This window comes from Corvus brachyrhynchos, unplaced genomic scaffold (assembly GCF_000691975.1).
Source record: "Corvus brachyrhynchos isolate BGI_N302 unplaced genomic scaffold, ASM69197v1 scaffold279, whole genome shotgun sequence".
Taxonomy (NCBI): Eukaryota; Metazoa; Chordata; class Aves; order Passeriformes; family Corvidae; genus Corvus; species Corvus brachyrhynchos.
In genome coordinates, this window is record NW_008246060.1 from 12,125,011 (window position 1) to 12,137,228 (window position 12,218).

Sequence of the window (12,218 nt, forward strand, 5' to 3'; positions counted from 1 at the left end):
GCCCTGGGGCCGCTCCGCCCCGCCCCCTGGGCGCTGCGCCGCGCTGCCAGCAGAGCTGCCCAGTGACTCAAGGAGGAAATTTTCTTATGCTACTTTTTAGTTTCGGGGAAGGGGGGTACGGTCAAGGCGAGCAAACAGCTTTGTACGGGGTAAGATTTCTGGAAAGGGCTCCTTGGCTTCCCCGCGGCAGCCAGCAATTCCTTAAGAACATTTATAAAAACAAAAGAGAAATGTGAGTGAGAGCTACGAAAGGAGTGACTAGAAACATGCCTGGAGACATGACAGAATGATAACATGTATGTATATGCATTAGCAATAAACATAGAATGACTATGAAGCGAGCCTGGAGATACAAGCAAATGTGTTGTATTTTATTCATATGTTGCTACCCTTAATGAGAGAAGCACTAGTGATTTACTAATTGAGGATTAAATTTTTTCAGGTGTGGGTTAAACACAGCCCGCTGGGAGGGAGTATTGGGCCAGAATGTGCGCTTGAAGCACTGGGTGTGTTTTGAGAGAGTTGTCTTCAATTGAAATGCGGGACATTGGGGCCAGTAGGATGCAGTTCTCATCCCAGCTGGAATCTGTTAGGACACAAGGCTTACAGCAGGTGCAAAACTCATCTCCTCCAAATTACTTACAGCTTCCTTGGCACTGAGCAATCTTCTGCTCCTGAGAAATTGCTCATGGTTTTCTTAGAATTTCTGTATTCCAAGGAAATATTCAAAGTAGCTCATTTAATGAGATGAGGATGGAGATGTGAAGTGACAGATGTCTAAGAATGCAGACCCAGCCCAAGAGATAGTCTTTCCTGGCCCAGTTTAATGTGATTTTTTTCACATCATGCTGCGATGTTATAGCAGTGCAGTGAATAACAGCAAACCAGTACATAGTATTTGTGGGTGTATTCATAGGGTTTAGCTTCATGTAGTGCAAGTGACTAAGGTGAGGTAGGTCTCCACGGGCTGTGTAGCTGATGAAAAGCAGTTTCTTTAGCGGTCAGGTCAGAGAAGCAGTTGACCTGAAATTCCCTCAAGAGAAATGTTTTCACAACTTGACAATTCAGAACTTAAGGAGACTACCTTTCTATGTTTGCCATGTAACAACTGGTATGAGTGTGGCTCAGCTTTCTTCTTCCCTCCCCATCTTCTATCTGTGTCAAATCTGGGGTATAACCATACCTTTATTTCGGTACTGCCTGCTTACATTCTCTATTCCTTTCTGTTCAGATCTTCAGGCTCACATCAGAACAGATCTCACATTTGCTGAAAGCACACTGAGTTCACTTCACTGAATGACAGGAACTGAGTCAAGAGAAACAACTCAGGCTGGAAGTCCGTAAGTGAATATAGGTAAGGAATTTCAGGAGAGAAATTAATCTCACATTGTGTGGTGACTTAATGTATCAACATCACAGGTAATTAGATCCTCTAAGAAACAGGGCAGAAAGTATCAGGGTAGAATCCCCATGGCACTCTCTTCATTTCACAGGAGTGGCTATCAAGTAAACTTACTCTAAGGAATCAATTCTGGAGAGGGGGAATAATCCAGATTTTAAGTCTGGAACATTTACTCAAATAATTTTAATACACCAACCTTACACATAATAAATGTAGAAATAGGTTATGATTTGATTCAGCAGGGAGAGCAGGGAAGAGCCTGGATGCAAGAAGAAGGCTCCTCAGGCCTGGACAGCACCTCTTCTTCCTCCTCCATGCTCCCAAGGAAGAGACTCTAGGCCTTCCTCAAACTCTTCTTCTGGAAAAAGAGTCAACCCTAGAGCAACTGTGTTTCCTCTTTCATATTTGTTGTTCCCTGAGAAGTGTCATCAGTTCTCGCTGAACCTCTCGCTGAACCTTTGACCAAGCTGTGCAGATGCCTCCTGTTCTTCATTTTCTCCCTAAAACCTGGAGGTTCATACTTGTTTTCCAGATGCAAGAACCAAAAACTTTTGTTGTCTTCACTCTGACACAAGATACAGCAAGATTCAAATCTCCCTTTTTCTACCATTTGTCGTATACTCAGGTTTTACTGAAATACTGCACTTCTTAAGTACCTCTAGAAGGCCCCCAGGAGAAGTGACTTGGGCTGTGGTGTCACTCTGTTTCAGACTGGTGACCGCTACTGATCAGACTGGCGGCTACTGACATGTTTGCAGTGCTGCTTTAAAGCTGTCAAATTCATTTGGTCTAAATATTTGTACTACCTACATAGGTAAATGAGTTATAGTTGAAACTGGACCATACTGAACTGAAAATGTGGCTTAGTAGAAAGATATCCAAGCCAGCTGCAAATAAGTTTGTTTTGGTACTCCAAGTAACCTCACAGCTGCATCATCTTTATGAGCATTAAATGACTCTTAGGGAAGCAGAAATGCATGAGATAATTTCCAGTGCCTGGATTCACTGAGCTGGCTGATGGCTGGCACAAGAAGATCTGAAGTGAAGTTTCAGGTAAAAGAAATCCTTGGAACCTTGTTACGTGCCCTGCCTTAAGATAGAGACCTTGGAAAATCTGTAGCATGGCACTTCTGCCATGTCCTCCATCTGACCTCAGAGCTGGATCTGCTGGCACAGATGGGAAGTGCACAGGCTCAGGGAGTGGGAGGGATGAAACAGGACCGGTTCTGCTACCAAGGGATTTTCAGTAGCTTCAGGGTCAGCGTTTGTTCTCTATTGCATATCTCAAGAGTTTAGAAGGGCCTTGTTACAGGCCATGTCTTCTCTCCAGAAAAAGATTGTGATAGGACAGAGGAAAAGCTGGTCTTTAAAACTCAAAATCAAAGTTGTTTGGGAAGAACAGTGAATAAAGTTAAATGCCCACTGCAAGACTCTCACTGGAAGTGGAACTTACTTGCCCAGTAGATACTGATTATGAGAACTCATGAGGCTTAAGAGAGAAACGTGTAAGGACTCATGAACAAGCTTTGTATTTTGAGAGCCACATGGTGCTTTCCACAGTTTATTTCCTTTTCCTTATACGTGTCTGTGGTTTCATCACTTTGGTCTCTTACCAAAATTTGGGACAGGTGTAGGCAGGATGGAAGGGGGAAAGACTTCTGAATAAAAAGAGGTTGTATAGGAAGTGCTAGAGTGAGCTTGTAGAAGACACTTTACCTGCTTAGTAGGAGTACAGCATCTACATGGGAAAATACTACTCACAAAATCTCAAGTCATTCGCTCATTTTTGTCGTCAGGGCTGTTAATAATAGGGCTTTATATATTTCTCTTGTTTGCACCTGGATTATAGCACAGAGTAAAGAAAATTTATACACCCATTGTGAGCTGCTCCTGTGATCTGAGTCTGCAGTCAGATAGCACTTCTCTAAAATAGAAGTCAGATGCAGTGGATCTAACCCTGAAGAGCAAGTAGTATCAGACCCACAGCCAGGCAGTTCTTGGGTTACTGTGATTTTGTGTTTTAGTTCTCAGTTCCAAATAAAAATCTTGCTGATTCTTTCAATTTATTGTTGAAGTAACTTGAATGTTTTGGACTAATCGGCCAGCCTGACTTAGCAAATTTAGGAGAGATAACATTCCATTCCAGCTAGATGAGAACACTGACCCTCTGAGAAATACAGTGGGGTTATCTTATGGTGGTGCACTGAAAGAGATTGTGAGGTTTGCAATGTTCTGCAGAAGTTGCTGGGTGAAGGTATTATTGGTTACAGTGTTCATTTTCACATCTGATGATAAAATATTAAAACTCAAGAGAAATACTATCCACCATACCTCGACTCTGTCCATCAGTAAACCCCAAAACTCCCAGGGAGTTAAATAACTCTGTAAATATTAGTAGCAAGAACTGCTACAGAAGTGCTGTTCCACAAGGAAAATTTAGGCCTGAGGCTTTATATTGCCTTAAGTCTGGTGGTCATGTGGTGCATGTTCTGGTTTATATCAAGTATAAGTAACATCAGAATTAGTCCTTTGACTAGTAGAATGTCTGGTTTGCCAAAATGACTTACCGTGAAATAGAAAAATAATTTTCAAGTCCTCTCTACTCATGGTACATTATGAATGGAGAAGTTTAAATTTGCATATGAGCAGTTATGTGTGCTTAAACCTCTGTCATCTCAAATGAAAGAGCAGGGTTAAGCCACACATTGAGTATTTGGTTAGTGATTAAGAATACAAAAGCTAAGAAAACATCTCAAAGTCATGCCAAAAGATTGACATGACTTGTCATCTCTATGATGGTAATAGCTTGCTATTGTCAGTGTTTTTAAAGAAATTAGTTTGTCGTTGCATTAAGTAGCACCAGCTATGGGTATAGAATTTAAAGAATATAGCTATATTTACAATTGCTTTGTGTATTGGAATGTAGCTTCGAACTCGAACTGTGTTGGATTACAGTTAATTTTGGGTTATGGCAGAAAGGATTTTAAGGCAGTCAGAAAGTATGTTACAAGTTTAAGGGAAATTTTCCAGTATGAAGTTGATTTAGATTATTTTATCTTCATCTTGAGAAACATGGGTACTTTTACAGAAAAACATTTTGTATTCTCTCTCTGATGTTATCCAAGTTAAAGTTTTAGTCAGTTTACTTCAAGCTCGAGATAATAACTGGAATTACTGAATAAACCATTAGATTTTGAAATGTAAACAAATAGATTTCAAATGTTACATTATCACTATTCATAAAGTTAAAAATATAAAGCTCACTCTTTAATCTTATTTTCTCAAATTACAGTTTGTATGAGTCCCAGGAATTTCCAGAGTAGCTGATGTTAAATTGAATGTGATTCATAAAAATTCTTGTACTTTAATGACTCTTGATTACTTGTCAGTTGTTTGTGGTTGGAATCTGAAGCAAATGGTGATCTCATTTCCTTTAGGTACAATTCAGCTACTCAGGTTTCTTTATTTAATTTTTTTTTTCCTTTTCCTTGCTGCCTACTGCTTTTCCTCTTATCTCTGTTATCTGTGTGTGTAGAAGCAGCAGAGCATTCTCACTTGAAGGCCACTGGACTCTCTTGGATGCTTGTGGGCACTTCTTGTGGCTTTGCAAGCAGCAGGAGTAGCCAGGCTTTATTTCTGAGCTAAGCCAGTGTCACCTTGAGTGCCTGTAAAATCCCCGGGCACTGGACCTCTTTCATTCATGCGTAGAGAGCAGCTACCCACACAAGTGTTCTTGGTTTTGTATACAATGATTTGTTGTTTCAGTGAGCTGTCCGGATACGGATATTTTTCAGAACAGCAATGATCACATCTGAGGATTTCTTCACCATCTTGATGTGCACCTGCTTTTAAACTATGCTTTCTCATTTAGCATTTAGTATCTCATAGTATCTCATTTAGCATTTATGAAAATTCATTGGTTATAAAAATCAGCAATCTCGTTGACATTTGGTCAAATTGCTCATTTGAGACAGCTAATATCTAAAATCTAAAGATTAGTTGAGCTACAGATCTTGCATCCAGATCGTAAATAGTTGAAAATTATGTTTGTGTTTAGGTCTAGGCCTGTCTTTAGTTGGAATCGTAGTGCTGATAGCACTGAGAGAAATACAAAAAATATTTCTGGGTCTAAAAGTAGAAGGCAGAAAACAAGTACCAAGGGTTTTTAGGGCTTCAGCTGTGCTTCATTTGGTGATCTTAAATCCCGAAGTAGAATATTTTTCAAGGGAATCCTTTTTCTACTCTGCCATTTACTGGTCTGGAATAGCACATTGAAATCTAACATTGGAAATTTACAGAAACAGCTGATTTGGACTATTATTTCTGCAGTGCGTCAGTCAATCAGATGCACATTCCACAGGAAACGCAACAAACTGAAAACACACCAGTTAGCATATTTCTGGAGAAAAAAGATTTGCTAAAATCTTGGAAGAAAGCAAGTTTTGGGGATTGACCTCTGCAAGCTGTGTCCCAGTGATGGCGTATCCAAGGAAGCAGCATACCCTAAACCCCCTGTGCAATACAGCCCAGGCGAGAAAATTGGCACTGTTCATCTCTGTGAAAGGCTGCCTGGGAAAATCATTTAGGTTCCACTCCTTCTAAAGCATTAATTATCTAAATAAATACAAGCTACAGGAAAAAGAACTCTTAAATCTTGACATTTATGACATTAGTAATGGACTGTTCCATGAAGTACTGAAGAAGCTCTGAAGAGAAAAAGGCACCTCTGTGAATTTATAGTTGAAGGAAAACGTTACCAAATGCAGACGTGGTAAAGAGCCCATAAAGCAGCACTTCCCAGTGTGTCAGGCAGTTTCAATAGACTTGCAAATAAACAGCTGTTGAAAATTTCAGAGGATAAAGAGTTTTAAGGAGAAAAAATAAGTTGCTTCCTGGGTGCTGTTGAATAACCGCATTCTTCCTGCATAAGCTCATGAAGAAACTGTGCTGAGAAGAAAGGAGAAACAGAATTAACTTGGGTACTCTTGGCTAATAACCATGTGTATCTTGGGTGCTCTAATAATAGTACTTATCTTCCCCCCACCACATCCTTCAGATGTTTTGGCTGCATTCTTCCTTTTTTTTTAGTTTGTTTCTTGTAAGTTATTTCTAGTATGGACACTGTGCTACTTGCCTTAATCTTTGCTGATTGTTGTTTCAAGTTTATATGCTCTAAGTAAATACATCTCTAAAGAAAGTTTGCTATCTCCCCTTATCCTGTCTATAGCAGCTGCAGATTTTATGGACAAACGAGGCGGACAGAAAAAACCCTGAAGAAAAAGGGAGATTACAGAGCCTTCTCACGTATCATAAGCCCAACAGAAAAACAAAACTTTTAAAAATGTGTTTTGTTTGCAAAATAGGCCTTTTTCATCTTTGTGCAAAGTCTTCCAGAGAGAGATTCTGGCATAGAGTGCCCTATCATCAGTACCAGAAAACAGAAATACTTACTTTCTGTCTCCCCACTCTGCTTCCATGGCTTTTTCTTGGCCATGCTGACTACTTATGCCATTCTATGATTTTGGTTAGAACGGCTGGAAATTACAATGTTTTCTTTCTTCTGAAACATAAGTGTGTTTTTGACCAAAATATCTCAAATTGAGATACAACAAAGTCTCCATCATGGGGAGTTTTTGGAGTGTGCCTTCCCATTGTTCCCCAAGAGGTGTCAGGAATATGCTTGCTTCTTTTTATGGACCAAGCAGTGAGAGAGGCTGTCATTTATAGGGGAGATGAAGGCAAGGTGGAGAGCAGATTCCATGCTAATAAATCTCGTAGGCTCAGCATATTGGCTGCAAGCCAGTACTGTTGTAGTCATGATCAGAAAGGTAGAGAGGGAAGTGGGCAGATGGGGGAAGAGGCAGTGTTAAATGTAACTTGCAGGGAGAAGGGTAACAAGAAAGTGGTTTTGTCAGAAATGGAAGAAGAACACACTGCTGGAAAAAGTTGAAAGATACTTTTTCTATGGACTTAATATGAGAAAAACTACTATGTAGACAATGTAGATTGGCCACAAGAGTTATTCAGGAGGACTCAGCATCCAAAGGATGAATGTGAGAGGATAGGCCTAGAGGACATAGGTTGTGAGGTGCTCTGAGAGTGAAAACAAATTATGTATAGCTGATTCAGTGAAGAACCAGCAGAAGATACATGACTTGATCAAAGAGAATTCCACAGGAGATTTGTTTGTATTTGATAAGCTCTAAAGAGATCACTGCATGAGGGAATTGCAAGTACAACTGCAACTGGGATATTGTTAAGGTAAGACTTAGTATAGGAAAGAACTGGATTTTCCCTCATGGCACCTGGTGATGAACATTCATGTTGCCATCCAATAGGAAAGCTCTTGTAGCCCATATGAATTCCCCTGAGATAAATGGAAATTTCTAACATAGTCTGTGTAATACAATTCATTATATGGAACTACTTCTATGAATAAGCATTACTCAGTGGGAGTAAGGAACATCAGGACAAATCCTAGGCTACTGTATTATGCTGTACTGAATATTACTTAAAATCACCTTGCACTGCACTGAACATTATTTAAAATAAAAATAGCTTAGGGAGATGCTCATTTTCTGTTCATTTCAATGGAATAGGTCCAAAATACCTACTAAACCAGAGACCTGGGCTCTTTCTGAAACACGTCTATAAGCTCAATTGCTCCATAGCATCTTTATACTGCTCTAACAGGGATCAGCATTTGACTTGTTCTAACTCATCACTCTTTTCTTGTGTCCACCAAATTATAGAAAAAGCCCGCTGTAGAACATATGTTCCAGTGGAACAGCTTTTCCTGAAAACTACCTGATTATTCATTGTCTCATGGGCCTCAAATCTGTTTCTCTCACTGCAGGGTCTTATCAGAAAAAGGTGGAGATTGACTCCTGCCCTAGACCACCCTTTTCACAAAAGCTAAAAATTTATGCCTTAGACTGACAAGAGCCTGGAATCCAAATCTTTCATTTCAGGGTAACTGCAAAAAGGGGGTGCTGCTACTGCTGGCTCTTTCGTCAAGCTCCTGCTCTTAGAAGATAACTTCATATGCCTCGAGAGGAGGAAGGGTGTTTCTAGTGCAGGCACTGAACGCAATGATTCTACAAATATACAAAAGGACCTGTTTAATATTTTTAGGGGGTGCTCTCGTGGGACATAAGGACATCAAATACCTGCTTTAGGCATTCTGAACCAGGTCAAGTAATGTTTTTTTAGTGTTTCCATGTCTAAGTTTGATACATGTGGAAGTTAAGCTTGTAAGAGTGACGATTTTCAAGCTAAATTCCAATAAAGGCAATGTAGGCTACTAGGTCACTTGCTTCAGATAGTTTTAGGTGATTAATTGCTATTCCTCTGCCTTTCATTCTTGCCCCAGTGTGATTCATAATGAAAAAGGGATTTATCTTGTCTTTCACAGTATGGTGATACATTAGTAGGTCATTCCACAATGGTATTCAGTGCCAGGCAGAGGTGTTTCCTTTGATCCCCAAAGCATGTCACCACATTAACATGAGATAATTCCTCAAAGTGAGATTCATTAAACTCACACTGCTGCCCAGTTATGGTTTCACAGCTCTCAATTCTGGAGCAAGATAATTTGGCACACTTGGACTTCTGTGTTTCTGTGCATTGACTTCTATAGGCATGTTTGACATTTTCTCTCTCGCTGTGGAGACTGATTCCTAAAAAAAAAAAAGAAAAAAAGAAAAAGAAAAAAGAGGAAAGACACAATCATTTAAGGAACATAAGAAAACCACAGTCTGAGCATGTGTCATTCAAGTCTGTGCAAGCGTATATCAAGTACTAAAAATTGAAACAGTTTGTGTAAGTAACTTCAGACTAGACAATGGCAAACTTTACCTTTAGCATCTTCAAAAAAGACCTATTAAACTATTAAAATGTAAGTATAAGTTCTGGTACATATGTATGTAGTACAGACAATTCAAAAGGCAAGAGAAATAGTATAAGCTATGTTTTGGTTGTTAACGAATGGCATGGACATTTTACAGCAATTGCATAAAAGTGAGAATAAGAGCAGATACCTAAACATCTGGTGTGACTCATTCACGAGACGATTTCTTCAGATGTTAACTGGACTAATGCTATTAGAGCCAGCAGAGTCCAGGAGCTGTCGACTCATTTACGAGACGATTTCTTCAGATGTTAACTGGACCAATGCTATTAGAGCCAGCAGAGTCCAGGAGCTGTGACTCATCAGGAGAATCAGAAGGTGCTGAGAAACCTTTGATTTGACAGGTAGTTAGTTCTCTGAATCCTGGCATGAAAATTGCCTTCTGAAACAATCGTAATGCTTCTTTTAAAGAAGTCTCTCTAGGAAAAGAAGCAGGCAAAAAGCTGAGCAGCTGGAAGTCAACATCATAATTTCTTTTTAGCTCTTGATATAATAAGTATTTCTAAGCACTGCTTTTAAACAGGTGATTAACAATAGGAGTGTGTCCTTATCTGTTACCCTATTTCAAAGCCTTAGAATGGTAGATCTTATAAATGACTGAAGGAAACAGTGATCTCCTGACTTCTTGTAGAGTATGATTGTCATCTCATCTCTACTGAAACCTGTTTTTCACCGCAGGGCAATTATTTGCAGCACAATATTAGGTTGTGGCTATGGGAAATGCCACAGTAAATACTTAGAAGCTGCAGGTTTAGATGTATAGGAATATTGGGAATGCTATGATCTATTTGGGCTGCCTGTATAAGCTCAAATTGTTTTAAATGCGTAAGATTTGGTTCAACTCTTGGTGCCTGGCACATATGCAGCCCACCTTAGGTCATCTGAGAATTTCTGATTTGAAATTTCAAGTTTGCCAGTGGTTCTTACTTTCATCATTGGGGTATGGAATAAAGTGTCAGTGCTCTTACTCTGCTGGCAAAAATAATGTCCTAATTCCTTGTGCACTAAACTTCAGAAAGAAATTTGAATGCGTTATCAATTCATGGCCAGGCTTATACAGTTGCCTTCTCATTCCGCTACTCTCCTTTTGGACAAGCTTCTTCAGAAATCTAGTAGTTAATTGAGGCTTGAGACTAGTTAAGTCTTTGGTCCCTTTTAGAAGGAAAAGTGACTTACTGCTAATTAAAGATGTGAAATATTGCCTACTTTGGCAGACATGCAAGTAGTTAGATAAATTTTAAATAAGCTCTCAAAGGAGAACTTAGAATTGGGCTAACAATGAGAAATCTAAACAGAAGTATCCATTACTTACTTAATCAGCCTTATTTCTTGCATATTCCTAGGACTTGACAAACATCTAAGCACAAATTGCCAAAACCTTTGCTAATGGAAATCATAGTAGAAGAGTCACAAAAATGTAGGAGAATGCTTAGGCTTTGCAGGGTTGCAGAAACAGCTCTGCTGTCCCATGTACAGCTAAGTGGTTTGGACTGGCAAGTAGGCATGACCTCATGATAAACTCACTGATCCTCACTAGCAATTAATCATTTGGCTACTTGCAGCCAGCAGTCTACCACCAAGAGGAAGAGACTGCTGTCTTCCTTTTGCATATCATAAGGGCAAGTACATTTATCAGCATTGTTGACTAGAGACTTTGCAATGAATTTATGAGCTGATTTCTGTAATTTCTGATAATAGTACCATGTAAAATTTCCCCACTAGTAATTTAGTTGTTTTAAAGATGTGTAATATTACAGTGACCTAAGAGTTGCTTGTTTTGTCTCTTTCTAAGAGTTGTTCAGCCAAGGATATGGAACTCTGACTCTCAGAAAGTTTGAGTATTCATGACTTCCTGATAAGGAAAAATTAGCCTATTCAGTAAGAGGTCCATTCTGTTATAATCAAATGCTTTGCCATGCCGTTGAAGAAGGACATAAAGCAAGAGGAACATAAAGATAAACATGTTTTCTCAGTTTTCTTTTGAAATAAACCCCTTATTTTATCTTCCTAAGAAAAAATATCATATAAAACTTACTAAATGTTACTGCATTTTAATAACCTCACTCAAAGATTATGGGATGGAATAGTGTATTTTGAACAAATGCTACACAGACTGTGTGTATTCTGCAACATTATTGTCTTCAGTTGTGAGGCTGATTTTCAGCTAACCAGCCAAGCAGTCCTTGGAAATACTACAGGCAGCAAGAGTCCCACAGGAAGTGGTATTTGTGATTCAGTCAGCGGCACCTTGCCCACTGAGTCAGTGTTGAGCCAGGGTCCAAATGTGTTTCTAGCGTGTGGAATATAAAACTGAAGTCATGATTGCTGCAGCCACTGGGAAAATCACTGAACTATTGACGAGAACCGGGATATTAACCACAACATCCCAGATTCCAGACAGGGATAATTACAACTTTCCCCCACTTACTTCACTGGGAGAATAATTCTTCTAATTTTCTCTAAGTCTTGTACTTTTTTTCCTGCACTTAACAGATCACCATCCTCTAGGTGTGTTGGAAGTATGAGTGCCACAACTCAGATGTGCAGTCTGTCTTTCTGTGGGCTATGCTGGAAATGCCAGGTGTGGCACCTGCTGTTCTGCAATTCCATGACTTAGCCCACTTGGAGAGGTCAATGGACACCATCACTGTAACCTACCTGAGCTTTTCCAGCTAGTTCAGTTTTGCAGCTGAAGGGATGTGCTGAGGCATTTGCAGTACGTTTCCTCTCCAGGCTCATGACCCAGTAGATGTGCACAGTGACTCAGAACAGCCTTTTCTAAACAAAGTCTTAATTCATGGGTAGGAATTGAACAAACCTCAGCTAAGTTTAAACTGAAGATGCTCTGCATGTGTGATCTTTCCTACTGGCTTTCACGTGTCCAGTACAGAATTGTTCTCTACTCAC